The 14,206-nt window shown below is 41.9% G+C and overlaps 1 protein-coding gene across 7 annotated transcripts in view; it reads left to right on the top strand.

Annotated features, from left to right (window-relative positions):
• Nucleotides 1–361: 361 nt before the first annotated feature.
• ATXN1 (ataxin 1) overlaps nt 362–14,206 on the top strand; it is a 287,101-nt gene continuing 273,256 nt past the window's right edge. For 4 of the 7 annotated variants that reach the window (XM_019498486.2, XM_019498488.2, XM_059724398.1 and 1 more), the window contains exons 1-2: nt 362–663; nt 6,837–6,958. The gene's annotated coding sequence lies outside the window, so the exon portion shown is untranslated. Of the gene's footprint in view, nt 664–1,506; nt 2,982–4,386; nt 4,556–6,836; nt 6,959–14,206 lie in introns of those variants that run through there. The other 3 variants (XM_019498487.2, XM_019498489.2, XM_059724401.1) reach the window with 3 other exon arrangements.

Here is a 14,206-nt window from a genome sequence, read left to right as displayed (position 1 = left end):
GTTGGGTGTAGACTTCTGCAGAGTTCAGATGAGGGCTGTAGGGATGGTTTGGCTAGGGCTGACAGCGCATCCGGCAGCGGGTCGGACCTGATGACCTCTGGAGGTCTTTTCCAGCCTGACTTCCCTCTGATTTCTACCAGACACCCACAAGGCGCTTCCTTCTCCGTGCATCCCTAACCCAAGGCCAGCGAGCAGAGCTGGCCTGGCAGAGGCCGGAGGAGCCCTGCAAAGGGTTAAGGCCGGTTTGGCTCGGCTCTGCTGTGCGTATGCTGTAATGTGTGGCTCTCTTTGGCCGCCTGCCAAAGTGTTGCCTTGCCTCCACCTCCTCCTCCTCCCTCCCCTCCCCTCCCCTCCTCCCTCCCTGCCTTGTGCATGAAGTCGGATCCTTGAGCTGTTGCAGAGGCAGCCAACTGCTCCATATTTGGCTTCGCTTACACACTGACATACCGGGGAGCGGAGCAGCCTCGTACCGCAGACATCCCTGCATCTACTACGGCGCTGGGGGCAGCCGGGACCCGCGTGTCACTCACTCACTCCCGCCGCGGGGGAAGGAAGGAAGGAAGGAGCCCGGAGGAGCCAGCCCCGCTGCAGCACCCCCACGCCCGGCCCGGCCCGGCTGGGTGCTGCTGCCTCCCCCCGCCCCTCCTCCAGTGACACTTTACAGTAAGTGGTTTTTTATTTCTCCTCTGCTTTTGCCTCCCCCTCCCCCTTCCTCCTTCCCTGCAGCTGGAAAAAAAAAACACGGGGGGAGGGATCTTCTACCCTGTCCCTTCCTTGCTTTTGGGCACAAGGGCTTTGTGATCCCCTGGGAGTGTGTGTGGGGGGGATCATTGCACCCCCCCCCTTGCTGTGCATGCAAGGGTTGGGGGGGAAGGAGAAGGGATCTCTTACGCTGTCCCTCCTGCCCCCTCCCCTGCTCTTGGGCACAAAGGCTTTGTGATCCCCTGGGGGCACGCACTGCACCCCGTCTGCTAGGGGGAGAAGGGGTCCTACCCTGTCCCTCCTGTACCCAGGCTCCTGCCCCCCTCCCCTGCATGCCAGCTTGTGGGCACAAGGGCTTTGTGATCCCCTGCACCCCCCCCCCCCCTTGCTGTGCATGCGCGGGGGGGAATCTCCTACCCTGTCCCTCCTGCACCCGGGGCTCCTGCTCCCTCCCTCCCTCCCTCGCCGCGCAGCCCCTGGGCGAAAGGGCTTTGTGATGCCCTGGGGGCAGTCCCTGCACCCGCTTGCTGTGCTGTGCTGTGCTGTGCCGTGCCAGGCGGGGTGCAGGAGGGCCGGGGCCGGGGGGGGGTGCTCGTGGGGGAGGGGTCTGAGTTGCAAGGCCGGGCCGTAGTAGGGGGGGCGAATGAAGCGAGCGGCGCGGGAGGCGGCCGGCGGCGGCAGCAGCAGTAGCCTTCCCGCTCCGGGCCCGTGCGCAGGCCGGCTGCAGGCACCGGCTGGCGCGGGGCCGGGGTCAGGGCAGGCCTGGCTGCCCCGCTCCACGGCCTGGGGCTGGGCGCGGCGCTCCGGGGCCCTCACAGCGCCCCCCCCGGCCGCCCGGTCCGGTCCGGCCCGGCCGCCTGCCCGGGCCCTTGGGAGCCGGCTGCCCTGCAAACCACCTCCAAAATAACACCCCCCCCTCCAGCCTTGTCAAGTCCAGCTCCCACCAGAAGTGATGAGGCTGATGGGGGGGGAATAATAACCATCGCATTATTATTAGTAGTAGTAGTATTAGTGTTATCATTATTATGACCAGAGTGAGGCCTGTTGGGATGTGAGCGGGGATGGGGAGCAGTCGCTGAAGAGGAAACACGGGAGAGAAAACCTCCCTCTCCTCCCAGCGCATTATATAAGGAGAAGGCTGAGCTATTTTTATTTCTGTTTACCCTACGCAGGGCAATGGGGACTCTTGCAGGCAGCAAGTTTTCGGGGGGGGGGAGCCACTCTTTGGCCCCCCCTGGGTGAGGCTGGACTCCGGATATAATCAGTAAAAAAAAAATGAAAAAATGAAAAAGAGAAGCCTTCTGATGAACGCCTGGGTTAGAAATGCAGTGTAAAAAAACCACTGTCCCTTCCGCCTGCCCTTTATGAGCAAATAAGAAATGCGGGAGGCAGATGACCTTAGTTCTCCAAAGCCTTTTTATATTTGGTGGCATGAAGACATCCGTATGTCGTCATGCAGGTTCTCCTTAAAACGTAAGGATCCCTGCTATCTATTTTATGCAGCAGGGGTAGGCTGCATGTCAGACATGGTCTGGCATAGCCGGTTACTTTGATTATATATTAGGTAAGTCGAGGGCTTTTCATTTCAGTTTCCAACCCAGACCTTTAGCTACTGCAAAATTCAGATAGCATGTTAATGTAGTTATGTTGCTTTGGATGGTGAAGACAGTTCAGTTTTATAACCTGGAAAAAGGATTATGAATGAGGGGGAGAAAATTGAGGGTGAGAGAAAAAAAATATGCCGTAGCTTTTTTTTTTTTTTGGTGAGATGCAGCAAGGTGTCTTCTTAGAACAGCTTACAATTTTGTCTCATTGTCTCCAAACATACATGCATATATAAAAAATAAAAATAAAAAAATGGTCCAATATTTTACAGGCAGCAATTCTTAGAAAAGGCTGGCTTTATTATCGCCGTTTATGTAAGGCAAAGGTTGATAGGTTTTCTTCAACTCTTGCCTGTCTATCTCTCTGTCATCATGTAGATACATGTCAGTGGTGTAGGTTTTCAGTGCACTTACTCTAGCCCTGATCAGTCATGTAATTAGATCAGGCTGCCATGGTAACAGACAGTATTCATCGTCCATTCAGGTGTGTTTGTCTTGTGACTAGGCTACCTCAAGCGGTATATGTACTGTATTTATGTTGTGCAGCCTGCATAGCTGACTGCTCTGTCTTCTTGCAGAATGTTTCAGCATATTGTAATCATTTCCTGACCACTGAGTATGTGAAAGATGCTCCTCGAGTGCTACAGCATCAGGCAGTTTTTACATTTGTGCACGGTATGCAAATATATTGACCTAGTCAGGGAAATTACTCTAGTGTTTATTGTTTGTGAATCAACAAATGTTTGCTACTCCTTCTAAACTTTTTTCCAGGCTTATCTAAATGTTTAGTCCCCAGTCTAATCTTTTTAGAGGGCTAGGTGTTTAACCATGTGAAGGCTGAAATTGTGCATGAAAGATATCACAGGTCTGAGGGCTAACAGCTTAGGCCCCAAACGGCGTGCCTAACTTTACGTGCTCTGACTAGCAGAACGAAAGTGATGGATAACTGGCATCAGCATTATCACTTACCTCAAAGAACGTGTTGTTATAAGCATGTTTGTAATTCTTAGCAAGATTGGGGCCTTCGTGTGTTTTACTTGGTCATTGAATTTCCAATTTCACTTTCTAAAACGTTAGGAGGAATAGCTCTTTTATCAGAGACCTTCTCATTACAGGTCGGTTCATTTTCTTTTATATTACTCTCTTGTCTGTTTTCATACTCTTCTTAGTTTTGTTTTATCATAACATATGAATGAAGGCCTTTGGCTACTAAATTTATAATGCTGCTTTAATTGTGAAAGTGCACTTGAAGTGCCTTCAGATTGCATACTGCCATTTCATAACATACTCATGGAGAAATATATTTGTGTGTATTTATGTTTACATGTATGTTCAGTTTCTGATTTGGGAACTGCTCTATTAAGCCAGTTTTCAGAGAAAAAAACAAACAAAAACCCCCATTTTTAATCAGTAGCTTATATTTGGCTTGCTGTTTAATTGGTGTCAACTGGAGTGACTCCAGTGGGCTGATTTATGAGCTTCTTTACATGGGACTGTATCCAGAGTAACTCCATTTATTGGAGCTATTTGAGACTTACACCACAATTATGGAGCCCAGAGTCTGGTCCACTGTGTGTGTAAATCTTCATAAATTTCTTAGGTAAAATTCTTATGGACTTGAATAGGAGTTTTCTGTGAGTAAGGACTTCAGATCTGTGCCCAAGAAGCTATATTTACCACTGCCGTAAGTGGTTAATATCTCTGTTCAAGATAATAGTGTTTCATGCATTTATGGTAATGGATGAACTTGGCCCTGTAGCTTTAATAGTTTGATCCAGAAAGCTGTCAATCAGCCAGGGCTCCCAATTGTTCAGGACTCAGCACCTTCCTGGACCAAGTTCTAAATGATATCCCGAACCTAAAATAGCTTTTTTAATAGTTCTGGTGTTGAAGCGAGGGGCTGGAGAAGGTAATGAGTACTGTCTGTCTCTGGCTCAAAGCTGGCAGTGCCTGTCAGTTTACAATCCCAGGTGCAGTGTAACTGAGCCCACAGGTTTCTGTCTGTCTGCCAAGCAGAGCCCTTGGTTCTCATCGGGGGGGGGGGGGGGGGGTTCATAAACAGTTTCTCACACTTACGTGCAAACTTTTCAGTGCCCCGACTGACTTGGATCTGTTGTTTATAAAGCAAGGGTGTTTGTCATCTCCTCAGCTGTGCAGCCACTTTCAGCCTGGGTATGGAGGAGACTGCTTGAAACTGTAAGTGCAGATGAGGAACCACGGGCCTGGAGAAACAGAAACAACCACACAAAGTAACTCTGACAGAATGATCCTTTGTACTGCATCATGCTCTTTATACATATTGTGTCTTATGACAAGTTGTTTATAATGTGGCGCACAGCATGGAAAGTGTAAATATGGTTTAAAAATGCTGTATATGCATAAGTGAGACTTCTGAAAAGCAGTCTCCCCCTCCCCTCCTGAATTCATTATAAAAGCTTGACAAAAATGGCCTTATTTTACAGGATATTTTATAACAGGCCTGAAGTTTCCTTTCCTCTAAGAAAAAGAAAATCTTTATGTAATCTACTCAGTGGCCTGGTTTCATCCTAGTTTAAAAAAATGGGCATTTAAATACAGTCATTTTAAAGCAGCTCTTGATATGAACACTGAAATATAAAAAATAGTTGTGTTAGTAATATAACTAGTGAAACAAAATCAGCCCTAATCCTGCTCCTATTGAAGTTCAGTGGCTTAAATTCTCCTTCACTTCAAAAGGGGCTTGTCTCAGTGTTGTCATTCTTCATATAGTACACTGCTTTTGTTGTGGTTTACTAATAGGAAAATGTAATCAAGAAGTGTAGTTTGGTTTCAAAAACGTCTTAACCTTGCATATGGGGTCTGAAGTGTTTACTGCACACGTTTGGTATGAGAGAGAGCACATTCTGAGACATATTTTCAGAAAAGGCTAACCAGGGATGGCTCTCAGCTGACTGTACTCTCAGCTGGTTTTGAGAGATTAGCTGTTGTGGAAGACTGTTCAGGTATAGTACGTACAACTTAAATCAGTTCAGAGAACAAATTGAAATGGGGCCTGCTGCTTAAGCAAGTCCAAATATAATGAGCATGACAAACAGAAGTGTGGCAGGCTTAGCACAGGTAAGTTTTTTCAGACGAAAGAAATGTGCTGCATGCTAGGGAAGGTTGTACATAAGAAATTCAATAGCTGAAACTTTTAAAACTAAAATGAAGTGAACAAGTCAATATTTTCATGTTATGTTTTGCATAATTTTAAGCAAGGCATATTTTATTTATCTTTGGACATGGAGAACCTGCATGTTATATTTTGGGGTCTGAGGTAATGTTCACAACGCTAAAAATATATATTTTTCTTTAAAAAAATAGGAAAAGTTTAAGGTGATTTGACTCAGCTGATATTACTGTATAAAATGTTTAAATTTTAGCATCTCTTTGAACAGATGTCTGGACAATAACTGGACAAATCGATGCAGTTTCTTCTTGTGATCAGTGTATATATATTCTTAGAATACTACTTCACTGTATGTTCTCCCATAACTATAATGTGCAGAGGCATTGTGTTTTATAACATACGTGGTTGTAGGATGGCACCTGCCCTAGGTGCCAACAATGAGGGGGAGGCAGGACACCCAAGCTGGGAGCCTTTGCTGGGCAGGGCAGTGCTGCACCAAACAGTGTGTGTGGAGGGCAGAGAAGAGTGGAGTGAGCAGAGTGGTGTCCTCCCCTCCTCCCCAAACCCCCAGCCCCATGTGCTCAATGAGTATCTTTACGCCACTGATAACATATGCACATCTGCATATATGGATGCGTTATTGGGCTCGGTATGGAAATTCACTTAAGAATGTTCTTAAATCCTATTAAATGCCCTGCTGCATAAGGTTAGACATAATTACCTGCTTAAAGTTAAGCATGGCATTTGTGCAAGTGCATAGAGAGGTGACCTTAGATGTCTTTGTAAACTCAAACACAAAAATGCACAGGAGAAATGGTTTGACTAAATTCTGTTATTGTCTCAACAGTGACAAAACATTTGGTGAGGTTCCAAGTGAAAAAAACAAAACATATTTTGTTTAATATGCAGTGCCAGCAGAAATCTGAATGTGGCTCTTCATAATTTTTAATGAATAAATAAAATTGCAGCAATAGTGCACATCTTTGTTTGCATTATCTAGGAGTTTGCAGTATAATGTCTTGAACTCCAGAATTCCAGGGAAATGCTGCCAAATGTAATAATGAGGGCTAGGCATCTAGTTGGTTTTTTATCTGGATAATGTTCTTAAAATGTTCTTTTTTTAAGGTAATGTCCCACCTCAAATAAAATGTCACGAAAGGGTTATGATTCCTAAAATTATTACTCTGATCTTTCAGCCTGAATAAAGGAGCTGGGATGAGGAAATTAATTTTCAGTTGGTTTGTACTTGCATATTACAAAAAGCAGTTGCTTAATAGAAGTCTTCTAACAATTTAAGGCCAGTATATGCAAAATTGGTTAGTAGTTAACTGTTTCTCCCTCGTTTATTTTGTTTTCTATGTCTTCCACTTTTGGATCACCAGTCACATTGCAAGCCAACTCAGATGGGCAAACAATACAAGCTGTGAATTTCTTTTTGACCCCCACTGGACAGTGACCCATCATTATTTTCATTTTCACTGAAGAGAAATGCGTTGTAAATAAGGTGAGAACATAATGCTTTATAAACCCCTGTCAGAAAAAATCCATTACTTCCCATGTCTCCTGTGTCTTGTGTAGGATGCTGTGTTTTAGGTGAGTGGGTTTTAGGTTTACTTTCGGTCAAAATGTATTCACTTGCTAAAGGACTATGTAATGAATGAAAAAATTGCATCCTTTGATCTTTGCTGTAATCTGCCATCCATAAAAAAATTGTATATGTGTGTGAATGTGTGGTTCCTGTTTCCTGCAGCTTTTTTGCCTTTTTCAACCTTCTCTCAGCCAGAAAACCCTGTCTGGCCTACAGATTCTCCCTTAAAACCATATGTATCCAGCCACTGGTGACATATCTAAATAGGTATTTGTGTTTTTGTTACTCTGGTTTAAACAGTGTTGTCATCTCTTGTGAATGTATTGAATTACTCAAAATATATGTTGTTTTCCTTAAATCCCCAGCTGCTGGAGTGATGTGATTAAAACGAGAAACTCAACTGTTGTCTCCCTCCCCCTTTTTTTTATTCCTCTCCTTTTTTTAAAGTACATTTCTACCCTTTATGGTTGTAGAGAAATGCCTGAAAACATGAAAGCTCAACAGTCAGACTGAAAATAAAAATAAATCTTTTTTTAAAATTCTCTTTGTTTCTAGGCCAACATCATGATGGTTTGGGGTCTGACTCATGATTTTTGAATGCTGGGATTGCCAGTAGTGTTACTGTTAAAAAATACGAACAAAGGTCACAGGAAGAAAATATGCTCTTCCTTTAAGTAATATCACATTAAACTGAGCAATTAGACCTGAAAAGGTTTTTATTATTTAAATCCAGAAAAAAAACTGTTATAGGTTTTTAATTATGAAAAGCTGATCAGAAAGTCTCTGATGTGGAATAACTTTTTATGTATACAGTATGTCACAGTGAAGTTTACAACACATAATTTACATTTTATTGTGGCTACAGGATGGGGGGTTGTACTTTAAAGGGAAGTAGTCTAAGCAAGTAGTTGGATGTAAAAACATGCCTCTTACCATTTACAGTAATCAGCTAGCATGGAAGGGCTTACTGGTAACTACTACATCTCTTTGGAGCATTATTCTTTTTGAGAATGAAATGCCAAACAAAGCACTGTTGCACTAATATATTATCAGCCTCCAGTTTTAGAAGGAAAGGGCACTTTTACACATGCTTCAACACATTTTGAGTAGAATGCATTGGAGCAGATTTGATTAATTGAGTTTGCTGCAGCATCTCGTGTATTTGGCGTCCCCGTGTTTCAAAATGGTGGGGGAGACACTAACTAAAGCTATTGAACAAACTTCAGTTAAAGCGCCCTTGCTGCCATTTTGAAACTCAGGATGCTGATTATACGAGATGCTGCGGGCATTTTAATCAGGCTGGCTCCTGAGAGCTGCTCTAATTAAAATGCGTTCCCCCCCCCCGAGCATGTGTATAGGTGCCCAAAATGACTTGATAGTGGATGTCAATTTGGGAAATTATGTGGAGTATTCTTTTTACCTTAGCATTAACATGGCAACTGAGCAATTTATTTTTGCAGAATTAGGACAGATTTTATAAAATTATTTTTATTTACAGAAAAGGTTACTATAGAAAAAGCTTCTATCTGGTAGCTGGAAGAAATAAGAAATTAAACCATATTAATCAAATCTAAGTGTCTTCTGAATGCCCAGATTGTAGTACCCACAATGTATTGTTAAGTCACCTTGAATATTTTAGTAACTAACATTTCTTGTGATTGCACAGAAAACAATACTATAAACAGTAAGTAAACATTAGGCATAAACAATAACTTTGTTAGGTCCAGTGAAATTCACTCTTACCCACAGTCATAACAAGAGTGCAGCTTTGCTTTGTCTGTGTCTGAATAGCTTGCGTCATGCTGTGTCCCTTAACAGGTATTAGACCAAGTTTAATTTCAGTATTGTTCTTTTTGTAGTTAAAATGCAAAGGTCCTGCTGCTTCAATCACATTACAACTGTGTACCATCTTTAGCAGGTATTCCTAATTTGTTCCAGAGTGAGATCACATTAAATAAGGTAAAAGTTATCTCAGTGGACACTGGCTGGGTACACAGATTCTCTCTTGTCACTGGATTAACACAATGGCACCCAAAGTTGTAACTTACGAAAAAGTGGGAACCACAGCCAGCAGCTACAGACAGGCTACGCCAGTGATACTCAGTGGATGCCTATACACGTGTTCTGATGTGTTTTGATTGGAATGCATAACAGACTCAATTAATTGGACTAATGAGATTAATCGACTAATCAGAACACTCCATTGTGCTGCAGTGTCTCATGTAGTCAGCATCTCATGTTTCAAAATGGTGGCAGGGGCGCTTTAACTAAAGCTCATTAAACAAACTTTCCTTAAAGCGCTCCGACTGCCATTTTGAAATGTGGTATGCTGAATACACGTGACGCAACACAGTTTTAATTAGAGCCGCTTCTAATTAAAATGCTTATATGTACCCCCTTTCCCCCACCCCAGTCACCTGTATAGACGCCCAATCTTTTGGCCTGAGTGACACAGATCAGGCCCCGTGCTGCCTCCACTGGACCCAGTGTACTGGGATTAGACCCTGTGTCCACGTTGCTTCTACCCAGGCCACATGCTGGGATCAGGGTCTGGGGCACCATGTCACCCCTGGCCATCCCCATGAGCAGGGACCAGGCCTTACCTAACGTAGCATTCAGGGCCATGGCTTGTGGGATTCCCCATGGACCCATGGGGAGCCCTGAAAAGTTGTGAGACATGTTGCTGGTGGCTGAAACATGTCTTCACCCCGCAAATCAAGATGGAGCTTTGCATCCTACAAACCTTTCCTGCTCCACTATTGTTTTAGGGATGGTAGCTGCAGTCTTCCATTTTATGGAGACTAGCTGGCTCTTTATACAAGAGACAACATTTCGGGCACCTTTGATTTAATATACCATACGTCAAATCCAATCCTCAAGTCTTTACTTAAGGCCTAGTTGTACAGCCATGTATGTATGTAACCCTGTTGACAGGGGTTATCCCATTGACTTCAGGCAGTAAAGACACTCTTGTGTGTCAGCATTTGTTGAATGAAGCCTTTAGTGTTTACTATTCTAATTTAGGCTAATGTCAGTATGAGTTTTTTAAGTGCTTTATCTCAATATGGACATGGGGGTTAGTAAAATTTAAATAAAATACTGCTGTTAATTTAATCTTGACTTATGTAAATTTTAGGCCAGAACAAAACAAAAATATAGTGAGAGTTACTGTTTTTTTTGTTCAGGGCTGGCATTGCTTCGTTTCATGTAAGCAAGTGACTCAGTGCTTTCTTTTAAAGTTTTAAGAGGATTTTAAATGAGAGACTGGACATTTTGAGAAGCAAAGATTTCCTTTTCATCTTTTTCCACTGTTCAAGTCATTTGATACCTATTAATCATATTATGACATCTAGCTGACTCTATAGCAACTGTCTATTTGTAGCAATCCTTACTGAAATTTCATTCACTGGGGTATTTGTTGCCTAACAAGTCAACCTTTTACATAGGATATGGTTTTAAACGTGGCGCTTTTCTAACATACAGTGAACACTCTTTTCTGGCTCATTTAGAGGCAAGTGGTAGTGTAGCCATTTAAAATACTTTTAAATAAAAAGACGATGATGTAATTGGTCTTTGTGAAGAAGATATTAGTGCCCCCTGCTGGCTGTTTTATAAAGCAGTGTTGATGTTTCTTAGAATGGCTGGGTTTTGCCTTTTCATTTTTATATGTGAAGGCATGCAGTGGCGGTAGGGCTAAAAGGAGGTGGTGGAGATTTTTTGACTGAGCTAAGAGCAGCAGGAAAATGAAGATAGATTTCAACTAGGTATAATTGGATAGTAATTAGAAATCACATTTAATTTTTGTAATTGCTTGTTTTGTATTTAAGTGTGTGAATAAATTTAGTGTAAATGAAAATGAAAACTTCATGGTGCAGATTGGTATCACAGAAGCAGGTCTCCTCCACATTGCTCTGCTTGTCATCTCATAGCTGACCTTCTTTACTTCAGCTTTAGCTAGGCCCGTTGAGAGATTGCTGGTCTTGTGGCAGATTATATGATGGTTTTGTGACATGTATAAATTGGTGGTGTTTTGTGCTGGGCGTAAGATGAGACCGCTAAACCTGTGTTCACTTGCGACCTAATCTGGGATTCAAGCCATGGTTTAGGTTGCCATTTCTAAATTAGGGTATGTAGTGCCATGCAGAGATACCTGAGCTAGGTCTGAACAAGCTAGCACAAGTACAGGAAACAGTATAGTTGCATTTATATGGTGTTTTGCCCAGGCTAGTATGCCCTGCTGACAGTGGCACAAATTAGATGGGTGGAACACACTGCTAATGTTCCAGTACTGTTTTTTATGTTGGCCACAGTAAAAGGTGTGGGATTTTGCCTGAGATGTGCTGATGTTCCTGTCGGTCCTTACCCCAGATGTTCTTGGCTAGAGAGTCTTGCTCTACTGCTCAGGATTATACCAACTGCCAAATCTAGAGTCTGGAAGGAGTTCTTTCTATGAGATTGGCACAGACTGGATCAGGAGGGGCAAAGGAGAGAGGCTGCCTTCCTCTGTGGCATGGGGCATGGTCTTTTTTCTAGGATCTTCTGCTAACCCAGGGGTGGGTAATTATTTTGGGCGGAGGGCTGCTCACTGAGTTTTGGCAAGCCATTGAGAGCTGCATTACAGGCAGCCAGGGGCAGATAAATGTTAATTTTCTAAATTTTTTTAGGAATTTAAATTAAGAATTTTAGGAATCCGGCCTGCAGGATAGAAATTTTTTTCTATCCTGCAGGCCGGATAGAATAGCCTGGTGGGCTGCATGCAGCCCGCGGGCCGCATCTTGCCCACTCCTGTGCTAACCTATTGCTTCCCTGTCATAGCAGTGGAAGAGCACTGAGGTGCCTTAATTTCCCCTGCTTTTACATATAGTATACTGTACAATGTTCTGGGTGTCATGGATAGTGCACCTTGTAGTCATGTGTAAGGATGTAAAAATCTGATTACTGTGAATGAAGGGGACTGGATTTGTGCCCTTTTCAGTCCTACGTTCCTATGCCAACTCCTTTGGGTATTTCTGTAGAGCTATGTGTTGTGCCATGTAGGCCTACCCATAGATACTTGTTTCTGAAGGTTTTTTTAATGGAGTATGAGAATCTGGAATATTTTAAACCTGATTTTAAGAACTGAAAGTGATCCTTTGAAAAATTAAAAATCAGGCCAAGATTACAAGAGTACTGTCAACTTACAACCACAAATTTAAATTAAAAACTATATTGTAAAATGTTAAAATGAAATGCAAAGCTACTTTATTTTGAAATTTCACATTAATGTTTAACTGCAGTGATTGACTTAGCAATATTACAGCATTAAGAGCCTGAAAGTAAAATTAATTTCTTGGCTTTTTGTTGCCTGGCTTTGAAAGAAGTAAAGTTATCAAAAACTTGTTAAAAATAGTAATTAAAATAACACACAATCTGTATTTTAAAAATTATTTCTTTTAACAATATAAAGTCTGTTACTAGCAGGACTGAGGAAAGTTTTCCTTGGATGTTTGCAATTATAATTAGGTGAAGTTTTGAGGTGCTTTTCTTTAACCAAAAAATATACATACTAGTTGAGTAAAAATGGTTGCTATGTAAAGAATTGATTCAATTGTTTTGGTTGAAAATATTTGAGAAAGTTGGCATGTTTCACTTCAACATTTTGAAAAATGAAACCTCTTGTTGTTTTCCTTAGTAACATTACTTTGTTTTAAATATACCTAAAATTTAATTTTGGAAAAGGTAAGAGGATTGGATTTTTGTCTGTTTGAACAAAATGATTCTTTGATACAAAATGACTACATGAGATGCTAGATAGTAAAAAAGCAGACCCATGATTTTTAACCCATCAGTGTTTGTTTGTTTGTTTTATATATTTCCTTGAAATGGTGTTAGGCAGAATAAGTTTTAGAATGACATTGAATTTTTTTCATTTTTGTGGGGCCAGAATAATAGAAGTTACCTCTACTTTTACATGTGCCTGGCACACATTTTTGAGGAAATGTTCTCTTGTTCTCATCATTTCATGTGTACAAATTGCTCAATGCATTTTGAATGGATGTGCTCATACATGTACATTAGAGATTTGTCTTGACTGCAGCATAGAAGTGTCCTGGTTTGGAAATCATATTAGCCTAGCCACTGAAAGCAGGTAGGAAGCTTTTTGTGGGGGAGAGGAGGGGAGGAGCATCTGGGCCAGTGCCTGAGTTAGTTTTGCTTAGGAAACAGGCAGCTAGAACATGTTTTGAAACCAGCTTAAAATTTGACTCCAGATTTCTTTCATTCTTCAGCTTATTAGATGTTCAGAAATACGGTAAATGTCCAGCTATATGAGAGCAGAGTGGTAGAATCTTAGCATCACATTGTTATTTGTTTGTTAAGCACTCATCCTATTATAATTTCTGTGAATTTAAACGTTTCTGTGACTAACTACTTGAACGAAGGTCAAGCTGTAGGAAGGAAAATGGTTGCAGAAAAGTACAGCTCTGATGTTTCAGTTTTTTCTGCTCAGGTTTTTTTTTCTGCCAGCAAATATTTTCTCTGTTGCTGTAACTTGTCAGTGTCACATCCTAGGAGCCCAGTAGGGAGTGCATTTTCAAATTTATATAATAGAAGAGAAGAAACCCATTTTCTGCGCCCCAAAACACATACCCTTTCTGATGCTGTGCTGTGTGCATAGACTTCCCTAGATAGTCCATGAACAGGCCAATTTGAAAATCCAGTGTATGTGAAAGCAAATAAAAAAATATTAGTAAATTATTGTATTAAAAATTTTCAAGTTTAGTATCCAAGTGTCACTGGTGGTTATTAACTCATAGATTTAATCATATGTAAAACATTTTTATTTACAGATTAGTAGGCTCTATGCTGACATATGACTAACAGGCATGCCCCTCCCTTTAACAGTTGTATGTCATCTGCATCAGACAACCAGTTACTTGGCAATTCCCATTTGATAATTCCCTCTTTATGTTCTGATGAGTTACTTAACAGTGATGAGCTTGTTGAGCAGAATACCATGTTTAATTTGTGCTTCACAAACTAAGGTATGGGCCTGGGGATATCAATGTTTTCTAAATGCTGCTTGGCCTTGCCCTAGGAACATTGAAACCACAGTAAGACATGATAATAATTTGCTGTGAATGTTAGCCTTAATAGTGACTGATGTACAGTATTTTCTGACAGTAA

This window comes from Alligator mississippiensis, chromosome 3, assembly GCF_030867095.1.
Source record: "Alligator mississippiensis isolate rAllMis1 chromosome 3, rAllMis1, whole genome shotgun sequence".
In the NCBI taxonomy this organism is placed as follows: Eukaryota; Metazoa; Chordata; order Crocodylia; family Alligatoridae; genus Alligator; species Alligator mississippiensis.
Note: the sequence above shows the minus strand (reverse complement) of the source record. Positions and strands in the feature narration are given on the sequence as shown.